General features: G+C 43.0%; 1 pseudogene; it reads right to left on the bottom strand.

Annotated features, from left to right (window-relative positions):
- Nucleotides 1–11,269: 11,269 nt before the first annotated feature.
- LOC122360354 overlaps nt 11,270–22,181 on the bottom strand; it is a 29,316-nt pseudogene continuing 18,404 nt past the window's right edge.

Raw genomic sequence — 22,181 nt, 5'->3', positions numbered from 1 at the left:
AGAAGCTGACAGGAGTAAACCACAGTCCTGTTAACCTTTTGATGGAGCAGTTATTATGCAATCTAATCACAGTCTCTGCATAAACCCGAGCTAGTAAAGGGGCAATAATCTTTTAAAATAATCAGAAAAGTCTTTATCTCATACGAAACAATGAGGATTACGTGTGCTTGAAAGGTTCTTCACAGCAACTCCACAGAAGAATCATTTTTAGAATCATCCGGTCAAAAGAACCATCTCTTTCTTACCTTTTTATAATCTGGAGAACAGACAAAAAAGGTTCTTCAGATGTTAAAGGTTCTTTATGGAACCATTCAGACAAAAATGTTCTTCTATGACACTGTGTTTTCAAACTCAACAGATAAATGTTCAAATAAACTCATTTTTGACCTCGAAATACACCCTGACTTCTAATAAAAACTACAACATGACCAGCCACTGAATCGCCTTTTGAACGACTTCATTTATATGAGTTGTCAAAAACAACCAAAAAAGACCAGGACAGCCTAAGAAATACTGAGAACTGAATTATTGCATAATGCACAGGACAAAAGGTATGATGAGTATTTAATTATTATCTGATTGATATTAGAATACACATTTTAATATGTGAAGTACTATGCAACACACAACAATAAAATGCAATGGTATGCTATATTGTTGTTATATGTTCATTGCTGAATGTATAATTCAGCAAAAAGCATTAAATTATGACACAATACATTGACCTAAAAGCAACTATTTTGCACCGTGTTTCGTCACATAGCTCCTTACTGGAAAAGTTGTGTATTGAAAATTATTTTGAGAAACATCAATGAAAAATGTAGTTGTCACATCTCTGGACTCTGTGTTTATGTTTTCGTTTCATGCCATGTGCTCCCTGTGCCCTGCCTTCCCTCTGTGTTAATTATGTTATTGTCATCAGCTGTGTCTCGTCAATTACCCTGTGTATTTAAGTCCTGTGTTTTGAGTTCTGTTGGTCCGAGCGTCGAGGTCCTTACCTGATGTCTTTACGTGTGTTTATCCTGCCTGCCTGTTCTACCTGCCTGCCGTTTTGTATCTTTATTTTGCCTTTTGAGATTAAATCCATTTAAGTTTATTCTAAGCCTCGTGTCATCCGTCCCCAGCGCCTCAACCGTGACAGAACGCTCGGAACTACAAAGTGTAAATAGCGCGTATTTTCCCCTTATTTTTTCTTGTTTTGTTTGCCATGTTTGCCCAGTTTAAAGACCCAAACTTCCTCATCCGCCTGCTGGAGCAGGGGGATTGCTCTCTCGAGGACTATACAGAACTATTCCTCGAACTGGCCAACGACTCCCGCTACCCGGACTGCTCTCTGCTCGAAATCTATTTCCGCGGACTTAACACCTCCAGCCAAGCGCAGCTGTCCGGGAGCGGTCCTCGAGAGAGCCTCGCCGCATACGTCGAGTGGGTGCTGGTGTCCTGCAAATCAACCATGATGGTTGCGCCTGAGGACAACGACACCAGCCCCACTCCAGATCCAGAGCCTAGCTCAGCCCTTCACCGCATGGTCGAGCCCCAGCCTGAGCCCACCGCTGACACGGGGGCGGAGTCGAGCGCGACCACGGACCCATCGCCAGAGAGAGCGACAGAGCCGTGGAGCGTAACAGGACCCGAGCCGTATACGTCAGACCAGGTGCGCGAACCAGCAACGGAGCTCCCCGCGGTGGAGACAGCCGACAGCGATGAGAGCGCGGAGTGGAGCTCCGCCTACTACACATCTGCTGAGGATGAGCTGATCATCCACCTGGGGCTGCTGGATCTGCAAAGGGAGCTGGATGATGTGGACTTGGACTTAGACTGGGCACCTCCCCTGTATCCTGAGTTCCTGTTCCCGTTCAGCTACCCCGTTAGCCCGCTGGTTCCGCCCAGCCGTCCCGTTAGCCCGCTGGTTCCGCCCAGCCGTCCCGTTAGCCCGCTGGTTCCGCCCAGCCGTCCCGTTAGCCCGCTGGTTCCGCCCAGCCGTCCCGTTAGCCCGCTGGTTCCGCCCAGCCGTCCCGTTCCAGTGCCCGCGCCCGCGCGCGCTCCGTCCCGTTCCTGTGCCCGCGCGCACGCGCGCCTCGTCCCTGCTTCTGTGCCCGCGCCACGTGCGCTCCGTCCTGTTCCTGTGCCCGCGCCCGCGCGCTCCGTCCCGTTTCCTGTGCCCGCGCACGTGCGCTCCGTCCCTGTTCAGTGCCCGCGCCACGCGCGCGCCCGTCCCGTTCCAGTGCCCGCGCGCCGCGGCGCTCCGTCCCGTTCCTGTGCCCGCGCCACGTGCGCTCCGCCCCGTTTCCTGTGCCCGCGCCACGTGCGCTCCGTCCCGTTCCTGTGCCCGCGCCACGCGCGCCGTCCCGTTCCAGTGCCCGCGCCACGTGCGCCCCGTCCCGTTCAGTGCCCGCGCCCGTCGCTCCTCCAGTGCCGCCTCAAGTTTTCCCACCTCCCACCCTTGTCACACAACGGCGATGGATCCCAGCAGCCCCTGCGCTCATCCTCAGCTCTCCATCAGGAGCTCGCCACGGGTCTGCCAGTCTCCATCGCCGTCGAGGTGAAGGATCCCTCGCCTCGCCGTCCTGCCTCCGAGACCCAGACTCCTCCTCGGCTCGTGACCCGTCGGCTCCCCCTGGGCTTCTAGCTCCCTCCTCTCCACCGTGGTCCGTCAGTCCACCAGCTCTACCAGGCTCCATCGTCCCTCCGGCTCCGCCTTGGTCTGTCGTCGACCATCCGTCGCCTCGGGATTCCTCTCCTCCGGCTTCGCCTCGTCCCTCCATCCCACCGGCTCTGTCAGGCTCCTCCTTCCTCCGGCTTCACCTCAGTCCTCAGTCGCTCTGGCTCCGCCGCGTCCTTCCCGTCCCCGTCTCCGTGTCGTCGCCGAAGCCTGCGGCGTCGCCTTGGACCTCCAGCGCCTCGACGTCACCCTGGCTCTTCGGCTCTCCGTCTCCGCCTCAGTCTCCTCCACCACCTGCTCCGCCGCCGTCGTCGGCCCCATGGAGTCGATGGCTGCTCCTCCTCCATGGCTCCTCCCTCCGTCGGCTCCACCGTGGACCACCATAGCTGGGCTCTGGATCTCCTCCTGCTCCGGACTCCTCCTGTCTCCTTCCTGGCTCCTCCCTCCATCTACACCTCCTTGGACCCTTCTGCCTTCTGCCTGCCCCCTCCTGGGGATCCGTCCTCCACCAGAACCTCCTCCCAAGACCCGGTATCCCCAAATCCTAGTCATTTTGGTTTTGTTTGTTTTCATTTGTTACCCTTTAGGTGCGAGGACGCACCTTCCGGGAGGGGGGGGTAATGTCACATCTCTGGACTCTGTGTTTATGTTTTCGTTTCATGCCATGTGCTCCCTGTGCCCTGCCTTCCCTCTGTGTTAATTATGTTATTGTCATCAGCTGTGTCTCGTCAATTACCCTGTGTATTTAAGTCCTGTGTTTTGAGTTCTGTTGGTCCGAGCGTCGAGGTCCTTACCTGATGTCTTTACGTGTGTTTATCCTGCCTGCCTGTTCTACCTGCCTGCCGTTTTGTATCTTTATTTTGCCTTTTGAGATTAAATCCATTTAAGTTTATTCTAAGCCTCGTGTCATCCGTCCCGCGAAAGCGCAACCGTGACAGTAGTTAAGTTAGTAAGTGCTAAAGTAAGTGTTAAAGAGCCATACCCGATCTTACCCTTACATTTATTTTTGTTGATGTAACCTGAATTTAACGATGTTAAATAATTACATTAAAAACAATTCATTGTTAATGCAGTTTTTTATGTTATCGGCGTACTTTAAGCTGATCGTGTGACGCATCTGAAGCTGATCTGATACACAGATGTGTGAATATGGTAATTAAAGAGACTAGACACACCTGAGTCGATGGCCGTGTGCCAGACAGAGTCCCCTGTGAATACTGACAGTGTGAACACAAGCACTTCTAGTGTGCATTACCAGGACACGATTACCTTAAAGATGCTAGATTCCCCCAAAATTAAAACCTGTCATCGTTCACTCGCCGTCAAACCGGCACAAACCCCTTTCCCCAATTTTTAAAAATATCTGGCCAATGACAGGATTTTCATTCTTAGACTTTACGTGATTGATTATGCACAGATGTGTATGATGTGCGGCATTATGAATAATATGATGATAAAAATTTGTGGTAGCACTTTAAAATAAGGTTCCATGTGTTAGTGTTAGTTAACTACACCAGATCACGTAAACGAATGATGAAAAATAATTCTACACCATTTATTAGTTATTGCCAATTTAAACTTACATTGAATAATTGTAACAAAAATGAACAAACAATAAATAATGCCATACTGTAAAGTGGTACACCTTATTTTACCGTCCCTATTAACTTCATTAGCATGCAGTTCCCTTAATCCTTAAATTCCATACTAAACCTAACAACTACCTTACTAACTACTTAGGTTACACTTTATTTTGTTAGTCCAATTTAGACATTCTGCTAGCTATACTATAAGTAGCTAATTTAATACACCAATTCTCCTTCATTTGCAACTACTAACTCTCAGAGTAACTGTTTAGGGTTAGTAGTTTAGGGTTAGTAGAATAAGTTGACCTATACTTGTGAAGTTTCTGATAGTATGTAGTATGCTGTGCTAGGAGATATTAAGCAGACAGTCTACAAATACTCTGCTAGTTGACGTGTAGTTACTTACTGTTAGTAGAATACTTGAAGTGGACTATTGATGTAAAGTGTTTTGGAAAAAGTTGGCATTTACTGAGGCAAAAGTCAACAGTGAGAATCAATTTTCTTTTAACAGTGTATGAAGCTTAACATCACTTGTGTGCCGTGCCAAGTTCATTAAGAGTTCTCATATTAAGAGTAAAAAAATAAACAGGCTCTTTACTGAAAGAGTAAAACACTTGAGAAGAAATGAGAAGAAAAAAGCGTGTTTGTCTGAGGAGCTCTGCGCAGGAGGAGGCTGTCATTAGAAGGGTCCGGTCGGGGAGAAGGAGACCATGCTGTGCCGTGACCCTTCACCCCGCTCCATCACGGCTCTGTTTACAGGTTATGTGTGCGAGGCTCATTTGAGATGCAGAGTTTGCCACAGGCTCAGGATAAAGACACACAGACACACAAAGACTTCACCGTTAGTAGGAAGCAGCGGATGAGGCCCTGGGCAAGAGTCAGAGCCGCAGACTCCACACTGAAAGACAAAACCAAAACTCAAAATAAAGCTTGCTACAAGTGAATAACTCATACTGATACTAACCCTAAGGATGTTCACCTGTAAAACCAAACACCAGGTGAAATCGAAACAATATACCTGCAACAGTCCCACAGACTGAGACAGAAGGAGGGGCCCGAGCCATGTTTGGGAACCAGACCAGATCACAGATACTCTATATCTCTTTTATTACCAGATAATAAAAATTAATAAATAATTGCTACATTTTATCTTTCAGTTTGGGCCTTTTCTCATAATTATGTTTTTTCTTACGGTTGCACATTTATATCTCAAATTAGATTTTTTCTTAGATTGAGAGATGAACATTTTAATTATGAGTCACTAAAGTTCAATTCTGATGAAAAGAAATGTCCTTTTTAATTAGAATTCATGTCAGCAATTTCCTTTTTTATTTCATTTTTATTTTGTGCTTTTACACAGTGACAGAAACGCTCCATGCGTATTCACCACGAGATAAAAAAGCTGATTTAAAATCACGATTTGTACTTTTTTTGGCAATTCAGAATTGTGAAATTTAAACTTACCTCGTTTAAACGTAAAAGTCCGAATTATGAGATTAATAACTGCAAATTACAATTGATATTTTTTTTCTTGCAAGGTGTTTTTTGTTGCAACTCTCACTTTTATAAGAATAAGATCAGTTTCTCGCAATTTTGAGATTAAAAGTGGCAATGACTCTCATCCTAAGCCACGATCTTTCTTCAGATCAGTTACCGTCGACCTGAGCGAGACACTGAGGGATAAAGCAGAGAGAGGAGTGTTACAACATTTCCATTGTGGACAGATAAGAAAAGGTTCACTGTAAGACGCTGTGTTTTCCTGCGGTCCGTCAGCGGCTCATCAGAGTCTAATGTGCTTTCAGAGTGCTCTCTCATGTGTGCCCGGGGCCCCTCACAAACCTGGAGCCCGTTCTCCTCCAACAAAAGAGCTGTCCTCTGAGGAGTTTCTCCTCTCGCAGGGCTCGCCGATTTATGGCCATAGCTCAAGCATATTCTTTGAGCATATTTGATAAGGATGCTTATCCCAGCACCATGGGGACAGTGTGTGCTACAAGCCTCACAGCGCCGCCTTTGATCAGCTTTTTTCTCATCAAAAAAGGCCCCTGCCCATACAATTACCACTCAACAAAGAGGCCGGCGTGGTCCGGGCTCGTGCTTTTTTCTTCCCAGGTGGTCACGATGAAGAATACCACATTGCATAAATGTCTCTCCACTTTTCTCCAAACCTTAATGTTCTTCTCCTTACAGTGTGATGTCACGAGAAGTGAGATGTACTTCATCACAAGACAAAAGAATGGAAAGCCTGGGTGGAGACGGTTAAAGACTCGGTAGCGGAACAAAAGAAACTCGAGGTTATTCGATATTCCGATAGGAAGCCGTAACAGAAGATAATAAAGCGACAACCGTGAAAGGTATGTTTTGTATGAAGAGGGATACAGTGGATCACCACCCGCAGCAAATCAAATTTCACATCACATTTGTTTAGCAATTGAAAATGCAATAATGGTTTCTTACTAAATTTGTGGTATCTATTCAAGCATCAAACTTTCTCACAAAATATGGGGCTTTTTGTCGAAATGTTGTTGCTTTACCATTTTGTTATTGCTGTCTTCCTCTGAGCGTGTGATGTTTATTGGGGGCATTCTCTAATAAAAACAATTCAATATTTTGAAATAAATACATCTCTCTCTCTGTCTCTCTCTCTGTCTCTCTCTCTCTCTCTCTCTCTCTCTCTCTCTCTCTCTCTCTCTCTCTCTCTCTCTCTCTCTCTCTCTCTCTCTCTCTCTCTCTCTCTCTCTCTCTCTCTCTCTCTGTCTCTGTCTCTGTCTCTCTCTCTCTCTCTCTCTCTGTCTCTCTCTCTCTCTCTCTCTCTCTCTCTCTGTCTCTCTCTCTCTCTCTCTCTCTCTCTCTCTCTCTCTCTGTCTCTCTCTCTCTCTCTCTCTCTCTCTCTCTCTCTCTCTCTCTCTCTCTCTCTCTCTCTCTCTCTCTCTCTGTCTCTCTCTCTCTCTCTCTCTCTCTCTCTCTCTCTCTGTCTCTCTCTCTCTCTCTCTCTCTCTCTCTCTCTCTCTCTCTCTCTCTCTCTCTCTCTCTCTCTCTCTCTCTCTCTCTCTCTCTCTCTCTCTGTCTCTGTCTCTGTCTCTCTCTCTCTCTCTCTCTGTCTCTCTCTCTCTGTCTCTCTCTCTCTCTCTCTCTCTCTCTCTCTCTCTCTCTCTCTCTCTCTCTCTCTCTCTCTCTCTCTCTCTCTGTCTCTCTCTCTCGTTCCGGGGGTGTACAGGTTGTAAGAGACTCACAGCAGGGTCGAGCGGAGGGAGTCTCTTCTCCATGGTCTTCAGCCAGTGTCTCAGAGCCCTGATCTGACCTCTGAACTCACTCTGCCACTGACTCCACTCCTCTGCATCCATCCTACAACAGTACAAGAACACAGACCGATACATGTATATCAAATCATAAATATCAAATACATATAGAATTTTATGTTTTAGTCACTACATCGGAATGATATTTTCATGTGTGTTTCTATTGCTCTTAAATGTAGAAAATATTCATGCATGCTGAGAAGACATATCTGAGCGACATTATAGTGTTCCTTTTTTGGCCATGCTTTTTGTGAAGGTCTCGCCTTTAACAATCCATTAACTACGACTTTTGCTTCAAAGTCCTAATTCGCTGCTTATTAATATTTAGTAATAGGTGGTTGTTAAATTTAGGTATTGGGCAGGATTAGTGTTGTAGAAAATGGTTGTGTAGCATTAAGCATTAATAAACAGCACTAAGCATGCTAATAAGCAACTTATAGCGATTATTGGTTCCTATATTAAAGTATCGTTTTCATATTTTATAGATATTTTGACAACAGGCCCTTTAATGTGTCATAACAGAATTAGAATAACTGTATTGTGAATTTTGTTAGTCGTGACAGAGAGTGGAGTGACTATATATTCAGCACAGCCTTAATAATTTAATACAATTATAACACAGGGCTTTCTTTGGACATGTGAAAAGTCCTGCTGGAAGAAGAAGAAGAAGAAAAGAGCAGGCTGAGATGGCTTGCTGATCTTAGCTGGTTTTGTCTGGTCTTGCTGGTCTCAGTTTCAGAGAGCCCGGGTAAGACCAGACAATCAATCTAGGTTTCTTTAGGCTGGATTTTCAGCAGGTGTATCATAGCTGTTATATCATGGATTTTGAGAGCTGGCAGAGCTTGCATCTAAAACATGTCAGTAATATTAATGTGTAAATAACATCAGTTTAGGTGAAATCTCCATCAATGAGTTAAAGCCTGTAAATCACAATCACTGTGAAGATGAATTCAATGGAAAAGCATAATGATCATCTCATAATATACTTTAGCCCAGACATGACCTACAGCCTTTGTGGAATGTAATTGAAAAATATACGGGGTTTATTATTAAATTAAAATATAAAATGGCAAATGAACATTAGGCCTATATGTTTAATTCAACCGTACCGTCTTCCTTTCGGAGCAGCTGCTTCCTGAAACACAGGGACATCAACCGAACACACGCTTATTGATTCATTCACAATGAACTATTGATTGCATAAGAAACATTTTCAAATAACCTTTTTAAACGACTTTAAGAAGATTAATTCTATTTTTGTGCTGATCTGAAGACGTACCACAGAGCCACCATCATGCACGGGCACAGTTAATGCAGGAGGAGCAGAGAGGCTGTCGGATGTGTAATGGCACAAAGGAAGGCCATCCATAAGTGTGTCTCCTTCTGGGTTCTGTCTTTCATCCTAAAGATTTAACATAATGTCATCTGAACCCGTCATTCCACTTCCCCACCACCAGAGGACAGCATGCACAGAACACTGACTGTTTCTCTGATTAGCAACATACTTCCTGTCTGTATAATGTAATATATAGTCTGGCGATTACTTATTTTGTAAAAGTATTCAGATATACGATTGCTAGAAATATGTGTAATGTACTGTTTTTTACATGTCATAGTGACATGGATGATGATTTCACTAAAAACAAGATAAAAGATAAACACAAACTCTACAAAGTCTGGAACTGATTTTTCCAAAATATATTTATTTACACTTGAGTATAGTGTTATTAACTCACACTTTATTACCAGCATTTCTAAAGGAAAAGTTCATCCACCAGTTAGTATTTCATACATCTTTTACTCATATAATCTTCCATATATTGGTGTAAATTCAAAAATCTATTCTTCATCTTTTTAGAACACTTTATAGCAAGTTAGTAAAACATGCAAAAAATATATTTTACATATACAACATCAAAAAAGAAAAACAAACAAAAGCAAAAGAAGAAAAAAATCAAGTACAATTAATATAAAAACAAGCAAAGAAATACATAGGAGGAAAAAATGAGCAAAACGTTGTTGTTGTTTTTTTGTGGCACAGGAAATGTAAAAATAACAAAATTAATTGCCATACACTTAATGAGCCTAAATACATTCAGTCAAAGATGTAATCTGTATTTATTTGTATTATGTAAATGTGCAATGCAGTACGATGGTTTGCATACTGTATCTAATGCATTGAGTGCTTTATTAAAAACTCATATTGGGGCTAAAATCAATATATGCAATAGAACTAAATAAAAGTCCATATTAAGGTCAATTTAATGGATCCAATTCTTGTGTTTGAATGATTTTGTGTAAACTCCAAAGTCCAGCTCCCAGCTGATGTCCACTAAAGTGTCAGTTCTTGATATGATATCCAAGGCAAACTTCAAGGTAGCCCTAGCGTCTAGTGTCTTCATGCAAATGGCAGATGCAATGGAAGGAGGAAACCCTCAGTGAGACTCTAAAAACAACATTGAAAATATACTGTGAAGCAACAAAATGACAAAAGGGCAACAAAACAGTGAATGAAGGGAAACTAAAATATCAAACGTAGGTACATACAAGGCAAAATAATAGAGAGATGGTGAATTTTGAATGAATACCTGAATGTGTAAGAATGTGGGCTGCTGATGAGCATCATTCACCTCCAGAAGTTGTCCATAACTAGTAACCGATGATCTCTGCGAGAGAAAAACACAACAAAACAGACACTAGCATTTTAGAAGCATACATACGGTATTGCATTCAATTTTTATACAAAAAAAGACTGATAGGTGTTGAGACAATGAAAAATAATATATAAAAGTAAAATCAATGTGCTCATTAGGAATCAGCGACAATATACGTAAATTTAGTTCAACTTACAAGTACTACATTTCATCCAGCTCTGCCCAGATGTTATGAGTGAGGTATGGATCAGACACCTGAGACATCTGAAATCTTCACTGGATATCACATCAGTGGAGGACTGAGAGTAAATCTGGGCCTTGAGGACTCCTTTATAGGGTAGTCAGGAGCATTAAAAGGACTTTGGAGATGGACTGGATCCAGTAAATGTAAATGGACTTTCATAACAAAAATAACATTTTGTTTTAGGGGACTTTAAAATTGGCCTGTTGTACAAAGTGCTTGCTCCTCCTTTAGTGTGTATGTATGTTAAATGCATAGGTGTAGTGTTTTTTTTACATTCTGCGAAACCAGCGGCATCTTTTATTTGATATGATGGCTAGCATCCTCTAATATATCCATCTATCAAATCTATACAAGTATGTAAAAACAACCACACTTTGTCTACTGACTTTTTTTTTTGTAAAACTTGGTATATTTTTCTGGTACATTATGCTTAAATAAACTTAAGTACAAAAAGAATTTCCTAAAATAACATGTAGAAATGTAATAGTAAGTAAATACAGTCTAATTAGAGTTTGACAAAAAAAAATAAAAATCTCCAAAATGTAATTTGCTGAATTTTTTACGTTTCAGATTTTAGATGATGTAATTAAGTATAAAAAAAGAAAGAAAAAAATATCAATTTCAAAATATGCAGTATCTTTATGAACTGAAATAAATCAAAACTAGACAACTACTGTATGATTAAAGATAACCAGGTAATGGTTCTCAGGCATCCAAAATACATAAAATGGGAACTTAACCATCGCCAGACAGATACTGGTAGTTTTTGGAATGCATTTTCCTATACCAAACACATGCAAAGCAGAATAAAGTGATTCTTTTTTTTCTTCTTGAATTATTTCTGTGTCTTATGTAACTGTAGTGTATAAAGTCAGCATTGAATATGAAAGCTGCAGGACCATGTGGTAGGTTTGTTGTAAGGTCCGGCTTTAAAATCTGCGGCTGTAACTAGAGGAAGTATACGAGGATGAGGAGATGTTCATGCTGAATCCAGAGCCAGTAGCATCAAAGCTGCCTCTTCTTGAACCTGACCTAGAGCCTGTCCTGGATCCAGACCGAGAACCAGAAGCAGATGCAGCACCACTGACATTGTAAGGGCTGTAAAGACCTTTACTGGATACTGAGGAAGCTTCCAGAAGCCTAAGACCAGATCCCTCCTCAACCATGCTTCTGTCCATGGCATCTTTGTAGGAGATCTTCAGTTTGGTTTTAGGGCACGTAAGGTATTTTGTGTAAGCACTCACATCTCTGAGCTTTTGTGCTGTACGGCCATCAATAGCAGCTTTTCTGATCGCCTCCTCAAGGGAGATTCGTCCCTCAACCTCTGGCTCAATTAGACCACCAGTAAGATACTGCACTTCCAGGAAACGCGTTGCCCTGCCTCATAGTAAAGCCAGCCTTTCTTGAGAGCCTGAGCAGCAGACATTCTGACTTTTGTACGAGGATCCTCAAACCCATGGAAAGCTTTCTGGGCCAAGTTGAGTCTGTCAACCATTATCTTGTCAATAAGACCCTTCTCTGTGGCTTCGGCAACTGAGAATTTCTCTCCAGTAGATGGGTCTATTATGCCACCAGTGCAAGCCTGTGCCTCCAACAGTCTCTGGCCAGTTATAGAATCCACTAAGTTCCTACGCATGGCTTCAGTGACAGAAACTTTTCTAGACTATCTGTATCAAGGATTCCAGCCACAGGACCAGTCTCCTCAGTTGGATCATTCCATACAGTTGCAGGAGTTTTGATGGAAGGTATGGGGCTCATTGGAAAAGAGGAGGTGGATCCAAAGGAGGAGGAGAGGAACGGAAGCCACTCATGTTTCCAGATAACATATCAGCAAATTCTGTGATAGAGAGGGTGCCAGCACGGTACTGCTCAATTGCACTCTGGTCAATAAGACCTCTTGAGATAGCATCATCAATGTCATACTGGCGACCTGATCTTCGGTCAATGAGTATAGACTTTTCAACCCCTTCTGAAGATGTCATTGTGATTTCTTCCCACTCACATTCCTGCTCTGAAAGTTCAATGTAAGTCTGATGGTCAATTAGTCCTTTGCGGTAGGCTTCATACACAGACATCTCTTTGCCTGAGTCGGGATCAACAATGACTACTCTGCGCTTATGCGAACAGAGGATTTAGAAGAAGTCTTTCTCTCACGTTTCTTTTCTTTAAGGAGCAAGAGCACAAGACCTGTGTCTGGGTCAACAATGCACCTGTCCATCAGTTGCAGGTAGGTAAGATTCTCCTCTGTGTTTGGGTCAAAGAAGCCCTTTGTGTCATCCGATGGGTCACTGAGGATCTCATTCATCTCCTCATCGAAAAGCCTCGGTTGTAAGCCACTTCAACTGGCAGTCGGTGACTCTGCTCAGGGTCAATGATTCCTCCAGTAGCAATCTGGGCCTCAAGAAGACGAATTCCATGGTCTCTCAAAATCAGGCCCTTTTTCATGGCCTGAAACAGTGAAATCATTTTGCCTGTATATGGATCTCTATAGCCAGTCACAGCCCTCTCAGCAGACAGGAGCTTGTCTTTGAACTCTGGACCGACGATTCCCATCTTGACTGCTTCATTTACAGTTAACTTGAGGTTCTTAATAGGGTCAATGATATAACCTGTGGCTGCTTGGGCTTCCAGCAACTCAAAAGCAGTGCCTGGCCTAATCATATTCTTTTTCATGGCTTGGTAGATAGATAGTCTGTCTTTAGTAGACTCCACAAACACACCAGCAATACAGCTTGAGCCTTCAAGATATTTTACGCAAGCTATCGCCTCACCTCCTCCACGTTAGTAGTCCCTCATTAAGCTTGCTGACTGTTTGTTCGCTCTATGATTTTTGAGCGGAATAACTCTTCTATTGTTATTTCTTTTCTGAGACCTTTGAAGAGCAGTCTTTTGTCTCCTAGAGACAACAAATATTGCCCATCTTTGTCTACCTTACATCTTTTCAGAAGCTGAGAATATGAAACTTTTCATCAGTCAATGGGTCGACGTATCCTTTAACCTCATCGGAGAGCTTTTCATTTATCTCTTTGTTAATATATCCACGTTGTGTGGCAATCTCTGTTGGCAAGTGGAAGTTATATTCTGGATCAATGATGCCACCTGTTGCTGTTTGAGCTTCAAGAAGTTTTAGGGCATAGTCCTCTGGGACAAGGTCCTTTTTCATTGCTTGGAAGAGGGAGATAACCTTTCCACTATATGGGTCCTTATAGCCAGTGACTGCTCTCTCTGCAGACAGGAGCTTATCATGAAGTTCTGGGCCCACTACGCCTTTACGCACTGCTTCATCTACAGTGAGCATTTCATTTCTGACAGGATCAATTATAAATCCAGTGGCTGCTTGAGCCTCCAAGAGGGCCATTGCAATGTCTGGCTTCATCAGCTCTCTCTTCATTGCTTGATAAATGCTCATCTTGGCATTTGAATCAGTCACCACACCAGCAACACTGCCAGTTCCATACAAATACTGCTTAACACTTTGCATCTCCATTACATCACGCATAGTCTTATTCTCTTTCTTTAGCAGGTTGTAAGTCTCAAGGTCGATGATACGAGCATTGTAAAGATCTTCAATAGTGATTTGACGTCTTCTTGTGCTCCCAGTCTGGGTGCCCCCCCCTGTAATTATTTCTCTCTGCTCCAGAATCTCAATTATAATGATAATCATTCGTTCCTTTGTTAAATTGCCAGAACGATATTCTTCTAGAAGCCGAGCTCTCTGATCCTCAGGTATTAGATTTGAATTCATGACATCCCAGAGAGACATAGAGCCCTGACCTTCGATAGGTAGGTCAATCTGGGTATTGGATAGATCACTCTGGGTTTGTTCTTCACTGTAAAGGTATGTCTTCTCCACAACTGTTGGGGCCTGTGGTTTGGAGAGCTTCAGTAGATGTAAGCCTGTATTGGAATCTGTCATGCACTTGTCTTTCAACTGTTTGTATGATACACTCTCATCAGATGCAGGGTCAGAGAAGTACTTGCTTTCAGCGTTGCTGCTGGCCAGCTGTTTGGTAACATACCCACGCTGGATTGCGTTTTCAACAGGAATGCGATGACTGTTTACTGGATCAATAATTCCACCAGATGCCAGTTGCGCCTCCAAGAGAGGCATAGCATGTTCTTTGGGGATGAGGTCTTTGTCCATAGCTTGATATAGGGAGATCTTATTGCCCGTGAATGGGTCTTTATATCCAGTGACGGCTTTTTCAGCAGAGAGAAGTTTCTCATGAAGCTCTGGGCCAACAAGACCTGCTTTAACAGCATCATCCACAGTGAGACATTCATTTCTTGATGGATCCACAATAAATCCTGTGGCAGCTTGAGCTTCAAGCAAGGAAATACCTGTGTTCTGTCTGAGGAATTTCCTTTTCATTGCTTGATAGATGCTAATTTTCTCTTTTGTAGGCTCAAGGTAAACTCCAGCAATGCTCTCAGAGCCTTGAAGATACTTGTTGACTGATGCATTTTTGCTGACCTCCTTTGGAGACTTTTTACCTTGTTCGAGCAAATCAAAGGTAGACTTATCAATGATTTTGGAGTCAAATAATGACTTGGCTGGAACTGGTGCCCTAAGTCCCTTAAAGCAGCCCTCTTCTTGCTTCTTGGCCTCTGTCTTGGTAACAATTTCAATTAAAATCTTTATAATCTTCTCAATTGTCATTTTCCCAGATCTGTATTGTCTTATTAGGTCAAGCCTTTGCTCTTCAGTGATATAGTCAGAGTTAATGAGCTCCCATAAGGTAATTTTTCTCCCTTTGAACGATCCACTTTGAAGTTCAACAGTTGCCTGAGTCATTGCATCCTTGGTCTGGGCATCAGTGTACTTCATCTCCTCTTTGGCATTGATCGCTTGTTCAGACAAAGGCAGAAGCTGAAAACCAGTCTTTTTGTCAGTGACACAACGTTTATATAGCTGTGGATATGTCAGATATTCCTGAGTGTTTGGGTCAAAGTATCCCTTAACTTCATCACTTGGGCTGCTCAAAAACTTTTGGGTTGCATCATCAAAGCAGCCCTTTGCGCAGGAAATGTCATGTGGAATACGGTGACTTTGAACGGGATCAATGATGCCTCCGGTTGCGAGTTGTGCGTCAAGCAGTCGGATTCCTTGTTCCTTCATGATCAGATCTTTCTTCATAGCCTCAAACAGAGAAATAGTTTTTCCAGTGTAAGGATCTTTATAGCCTGTGACAGCTCTCTCTGCAGACAGTAGTTTTTCATGAAGTTCTGGACCTACAACACCTGCCTTGACAGCTTCATCTACAGTAAGTTTTTGGTTTTTAACAGGATCTACGACATATCCAGTGGCAGCTTGCGCTTCCAAGAGATTTAGAGCAGGCCCAGGTCTCATCATGTCTCTTTTCATGGCATCATAAAATGACATTGTTTGTTTGGTTGAGTCAATAATTACTCCAGCAATGCAGTTAGTGCCCTTTAAGGCATTGCGCACATGCTCCATCTCAGACACGTCTTTTACCAGAAGTTGTCCTTTCTGCAATTTGTTATAGAGGTCTTTGTCAATAACTTTTGTTTCAAGAAGTTTTGAAGCAGGTACAGGTGCTCTCAGACCATCAAATGCAAGCTCATTCTTTTTCTCTTTTTCCTCTGCCACCGTTAGGACAATTTTGATGATCTTTTCAACTGTAATTTTTCCCTGCTTTGTACTGGCGGATAAGATCTTTTTCTGGTCTTCAGTGAAGTACTCTGAGTTTATAATCTCCCATATGGTCACAGTCTTTCCTTTAAAACGGCCAAATGGCACAGACACAGTTGTCTTGTCAAAAACATCTCTTGTTTCCTCGTCTGTGAATATCCTGGCATTTTGAGCAGCCTCCTCAGAAATTGGCAAAAGAAGAATTCCTGTCCCTGGATCACTGACACACTTTCTAGTAGTTGTTGGTACATCAGATTTTCTTGGGTGTTTGGATCATAAAATCCTTTGACATCATCGGTTGGATTTTGTAGGACTTTATTGGTGGCTGCATCAAACTGACCCTGCTTATAAGCTATTTCATTTGGCACACGGTGACTATTGACTGGATCAATAATGCCACCTGTTGCTATCTGAGCCTCAAGCAACCTGATGGCATGATCCTCCCCAATGAGACCCTTCTTCATAGCTTCAAAGAGGGAGATCTTTGCCTCTGTGTATGGATCCTTGTAGCCAGTGACAGCTCTCTCTGCAGACAACATCTTGTTGTGAAGTTCAGGTCCAATTAAACCTTCTTTAACTGCTTCATTGACAGAGAGTTTCTTGCTTTGAACTGGGTCTATTATGTATCCAGAAGCAGCCTGTGCCTCCAGCAGCACTAGCCCTGTCCCAGGAGCAATCTTCTTCTCCTTGACAGCTTGATAGATGGGCATTTTTGATTTGGATGCACAAGCAGGCCACCAATGCAGTTTTTGCCCTGAAGAACTGTTTTAAGTTTGTCTGTCTTGCTAAGTTCTTCGACTGTGGTTTCACCGTTCTGAAGCTTATCATAATCCGATTTGCTTAAAAGTCCTACTTCAAAAAGTCTACTTGCAGGGACCTTCTCACGAATGCCATCGAAGGATAATGGAGAGAAACCATGTGTGCTGTCAACCTCATCAGTAATACTTTGACCATTAAGGACTTTTTGCATTCTGTCTGGATGTGAATCTCCTGGGTGATTTTTTGAGCAACCTCCATCTGCTGAAGTTTCTCACGTAGTTTCTGGTTTTCTTCAGCAAGAACCCTCTCTTGTTCAAGCCTTTTCCTCTCAATTTCTTGCATCTCTTTCTGCTTAATGAGCATCTCTTGTTCGGCCTCTTTCTGTTTGATCAGAGCAGCATTCATAGTTGCCTTCAGTTTCATCTTTTCATCCTCCATTTGTTTTCTTTGTCGTTCCTGCTCATCCTTAAGGGCTTTTGACTTTTTGACCTCTTCTTCAAATTGGCTCTCTAACTTCTTCTTTTCATCCTCAATTTGTTTTTCCTTCTTCAACAGCATCTCCTTTTCTGACAAAATGTCTGTTGGAGAATTTTTCTCCTGTTTAATTTGTTCTTGCTGAGCATTCGCCATCTATAAAAGAAGAAACAATAAACAAAGTTAAAACAATGTAAAAACGCCAAAACACTAATAACACTAACAACGAAAGACAAATAATTTTCAATGATGGAAATATCCAATTTTAAGATTAATGAGAAATCAATAGGGAATATAATCAAAGATTGGAACAATTGTAACAAAAAGCTGTTTTAAAGCAATGTTAGTTTTCGGAGAGGGTTAACAATGACATGAGCAGCAATTTATGCCATCTTTCACACAATACCTCTTTGGACTTTTTCTGTAACTCTTCAGCCTCTTTTTCAATTTTGCCTTCTCTTTCTCAAGATCAGTAATGGATTTGCGCAAGTCATCGGCTTCTTTGTTACTGCTCAATCTCTGTATTTCCAGTGTTTCAACAATTGTCATTTTCTCTTTGGTAGCAAGCTCTGTGTCATGAAGTCGGGCACTTATCTCATCTGCCTGCTTCTTGAATTTCTTGGCTTCCTCCTCAGCTCTTGACTGGGCATCACTGAGCCGACACCTGAAGTCTAAGTTTCTCTGCCTCTGCTGTTATCTCCAACTGTCTTCTGCGCTCAGCCTCCAATGATTTTTGGAAGCCCTCGGTTTCCTCCTCCAGTCGTTGCTGCATCAGTTGGTTGTCTTCAAGTAGCTTTTGAGCTTGCTCTTGGGCAAGGTCTTTCTGCCTCTGTAGCATTTCTGCCTCTGCTTTAAGTCTAGAGGCTTCCTGAATGGCTTGCATCTTTTCTTTAAGCATCTTTTCAGCAAGTGCTCTTTGTTCAGCAAGGTCAGTCTCTGCAATGTGTCTCATGCGAGCAGTCTCCTGGGCCTCTATACTAAGCCTAGCTGCATCTTCTGCAAGCTTTTTCATGTTCTCAGCCTCCTCAGCCAAGAACTTTTGAGTATTATCTTTGTCCTTCTGGATGAGACGTTGGTTCTCCTCTTCAATTCTAAGCTTGAGTTTAATGAGCTCCTCCATTTGAATCTTGACTTTGAACAGTTCCTCCTCTACCTGGGCTTTCTGTTTAACGGCGTCACCAACCTCATCCTTCAGGCGATGAAGCTCATCATCCAGGAGAGTCTTCTGTTTGTCAGTCTCATCCAACCGCAGTTTCACTTTAGCAAGCTCTTGCTCAACCTGAGATTTCTGCTTAAGTGTTTGCTCTGCAAGTGTCTTGTGCCTAGCCATCTCCTCATCAGCCAGCTGTTTCTGTTTCAGCGCTGCTGCCTCTGCCTGGGCACGCTTTTCTGCCTCTAGCTCTGCCTCTTTTCTGAGCCTCTCAGCAGCCTCTTGGGCTTTGGCCTGATTGGCTGCCTCAACCTCAGCGGCCTGACGCTGACGCTCTGCATCTTCTGCTTGTTGGCGGAGCAGGGCAGCCTCTTTTTCTGCCTTATCTTTGGCCTTTCCTGCTTCTTGCAAGCTTTTGGCTTTTTCAAACTCTTCCTTGAGCCTTTTCTGTACCAAGCTGTCCTCTTTCTGCTGAACAAGAACACTTTGAACTTGCTGTTCAGCTGTAATTGCTTTCTCAGCAGCTTCTTGGGCAGCATGTATTTGCCTTTCAGCTTCTTTGTCAGCATCTTCTTTTTGCTTTCTGGCCTCATCTGCTTTCTTTTGAGACGCTCAACTTCATCTTGAGCAGCCTGGCGCTGTCGAGCTGCCTCCTGCTCTGCAGCAGTAATCTTTTCAGTTTTTCTTCAGCCTCCCTTCTTCTGTTTTCTTCCTCAAGGGCAAGCTTGCGCAGTTTCTCAGCTTCCTCCTCAGCTCGCAGTTTGCTTTGTTGTGTTTCCTCTGCAATGTTCTTCAGCTTATTCAGTTCAAGCTCCAAATCAAGCTTGCCGGATGAAGCCTTCTCAAAGTTCACTTTCAAGATACGAATCTCCTCCTCAACTATTCGTTTCTGTTTAAGAGTTTCATCCACAATTGATTTCTGTCTGTCTAGTTCCATTTCAGAGGACTTCTTGAGCTGTTCAATCTTCTGATCAATGTCTTGCTTGTGCTGGCTTGCCTGATCTTCAAGAGCTTTTCTCTGGTAAGCCTCATCCTCAGCTTTCCTTCTCAGGCGTTCATTTTCGGCCTCTTTTTCTTTTAGAGCTATCTCTGCTTCTGTTTTCAAGCGAGTGGCCTCATTAATGGCAGCAAGTTTCTCTTTGAGTATTCTCTCAGCTTCCGCTCTCTGTCTCGCTGCTTCTTCCTCAGCTACCTGCCTCTGCCTTTTTGCCTCTTCAGCAATGGCACGGAGTTTGGCTGCTTCATCTGCAAGATCCCTCAGTTTAGCAGCTTCTGCTTCCAGGAGTTGTTTACTCTTTTCGGTGGTGGACATGCTGTCCTTTTCAGCTTTAGACTTCAGCTGCAAAAGTATGTCCATTTCACTTCTAACTTTAGAAAGCTCATCTTCAAGCTGCTTTCTCTGCTGCTCTGCAGCACTAACCTCATTCTTAAGACGGTACAGTTCATCGTCGAGCAGTGATCTCTGTTGCTCGGCATGATCAAAATCAGCTCTCAAGCGGATCAGCTCTTGCTCTGCAGAAAGCTTCTGTTGCGCTGTGCTTTCTGCAAGCTTCCTCTGCCTCTCCAGCTCTTGCTCAGCCATGTCTTTCTGTTTGAGGGCAGACTCTTCAGCTTTGCTCGTTTTTGGCCTCACGCTCAGCTTCGTCTTTTTGTTTTTCAGCATCTTCCTGTGCAAGACTCTTTTTGTGGGCTTCTTCCTCTGCCTGGAGCCTTAGGCAGAAGGGCCTCATTGGCTTTTTGCCTCCACTTTCAAGCTCCTTCTCAGCCTCCTCTCTTGCTTTGTCTGCCTCTTCCTGTTGCTTCTTGAGGCGTTCTGCCTCCTCCTGCAGTTGCATGACAGTTCCATGCTTTTCTCTGAGCGATTCCTCAAGTTTAGAGGTCTTCTCAACAAAGGACATACGCTTACTTTGCAGCTCAGCAGCGGCACTTTTCTGAGCTGCGTCTTGAGCGAGCTTGATTTGTCTGTCTTTTTCGATCTCAGCCTGCTTCATGTGTCTTTCTGCCTCCTCGGCCTGCATCTTGAGTTTCCCAAGGTCATCCAGGGCTTTCTGCTTCTGTCTGGCAGCCTCTTTCTCTGCTTCAAACTTCAGCTTCAACTCTTCCTCTGCCACCCGCTTCTTCTGGGTCTCCTCGTTAACCTGCTTGCAAGTTTCTCAGCCTCTTCCTGAGCAGCTTTGCGGTCTCTCTCCGCCTCTGCAGCCTTGTCTCTAAGCTGTCTGAGCTCATCCTCTGCAGTTGACTTTTGCTTCACTGTAGTTTCCAGCTGAAGTCTTATGATGCGGATCTCTTCCTCTATTTTGGACCGGCTTAGCAGAGCATCCTCCACTTGTTGACTCTTTGATTTGATCTGTTGTTCTGAGAGGTTTTTGAGCTCGTGCAGCTCTAACTGGATGTACTGTTTTTGTCTTTCAGCATCCACAGCAACAATCTCTCGTTTGCTAACCTCCTCTTGCATCATGAGCTTGAGCTCTTGTGCCTCTTTTTCAGCTTTGGCAATGGCCTTGGCATGAGCTTCAGCTAGCTGCTTCTGTTTCTCTAACTCTGCCTGCATCTCAGCCATTTTTTTCCTCTCTTCTGCTTTAAGTTTCTCAGCAGCTTTCTGTATTAGTGGAAGTAAATCGTAAAGAAAATCATGATTAAGATAAAGCATGACGGGTGTTAAAGGAGAAGTTTACCCAAAATGAAAATTCTGTTATTATTTACTCACCCTGTCATTCCAAAACTGTACTGACAATTTTTTACTTTCTTCTATGGAACACAAAAGGTGATGTGTGGGATACTTAACACACACACATATATATACATGCATATGATGTATCTCTGCCACTTTTAAAAATAATAAGTAAATGATAACAGCAGAACTGTCAAATGTAATAAAGATGTTGATGCTAGCTTTGTTTGAGGTGCAGATCATCAATCAGCAAGTTGCTATTCACTAGAATATGTTTTACAGAATACATTTTAACCTAATTGAATATCTTAAAAAAAAAATTTGTGGAGGACTGTTTGATCACTTTTGAAGCTTGATAGCGTCAGATCCAATTCATTATTGAATGTTCCTTTTATGTTCCATGGAAGCAAGACATTTAGGGTTTGGAATAACATGAGGATGAGCAAATGATGAAAGAAGTTTGCATTTTTCAGTGAACTAATTCTTTAAGTGTTAAAGTGATTATTTGGCTCAAAGAAAGACAGGCTTGGATGCAATCATGACAAACGGGGTTAAGATAAATTAACAGTGAAAAATCATATGCAATCATTTGGATCATGGCAAGATGATATAATTAATGTATGGAGACACAAGACATTGGTTTATAACACTACACTCTCACAACATGCAAAAACAATTGCATTATGAAAACATTTTACTGCATTCCAGTTAAACAAAGTGATTTAAAGCAAAATCTCTGGAATAGAATGTATAGTCTATTCAATATGCTGTTGCTATAAACTAAATGTCTGGATGAAAACTGAGTACTCAATTAATACAAACTTCTAGTGTGTCAAAACAATTCTGCCTTCCTAAAGATTTATCATTGTTAAGTATAAGAACTTGATTTGGTGGCCTGAAAAATGGTGAGAAAAACAGAACAACTAAATACTCACAGTGCAAGCAAGTACTGTAGTTAGCAATGCAAAATGAACTACAAGTGTTAAAAGAAATGATTCAGGCAGACAAGCAGGTCCTTATCCACAGAAAAGA

The sequence above is a fragment of the Puntigrus tetrazona genome, chromosome 16 (genome assembly GCF_018831695.1).
Source record: "Puntigrus tetrazona isolate hp1 chromosome 16, ASM1883169v1, whole genome shotgun sequence".
NCBI classification, from domain to species: Eukaryota; Metazoa; Chordata; class Actinopteri; order Cypriniformes; family Cyprinidae; genus Puntigrus; species Puntigrus tetrazona.
This window is presented reverse-complemented; position numbering and strand designations above follow the sequence as displayed.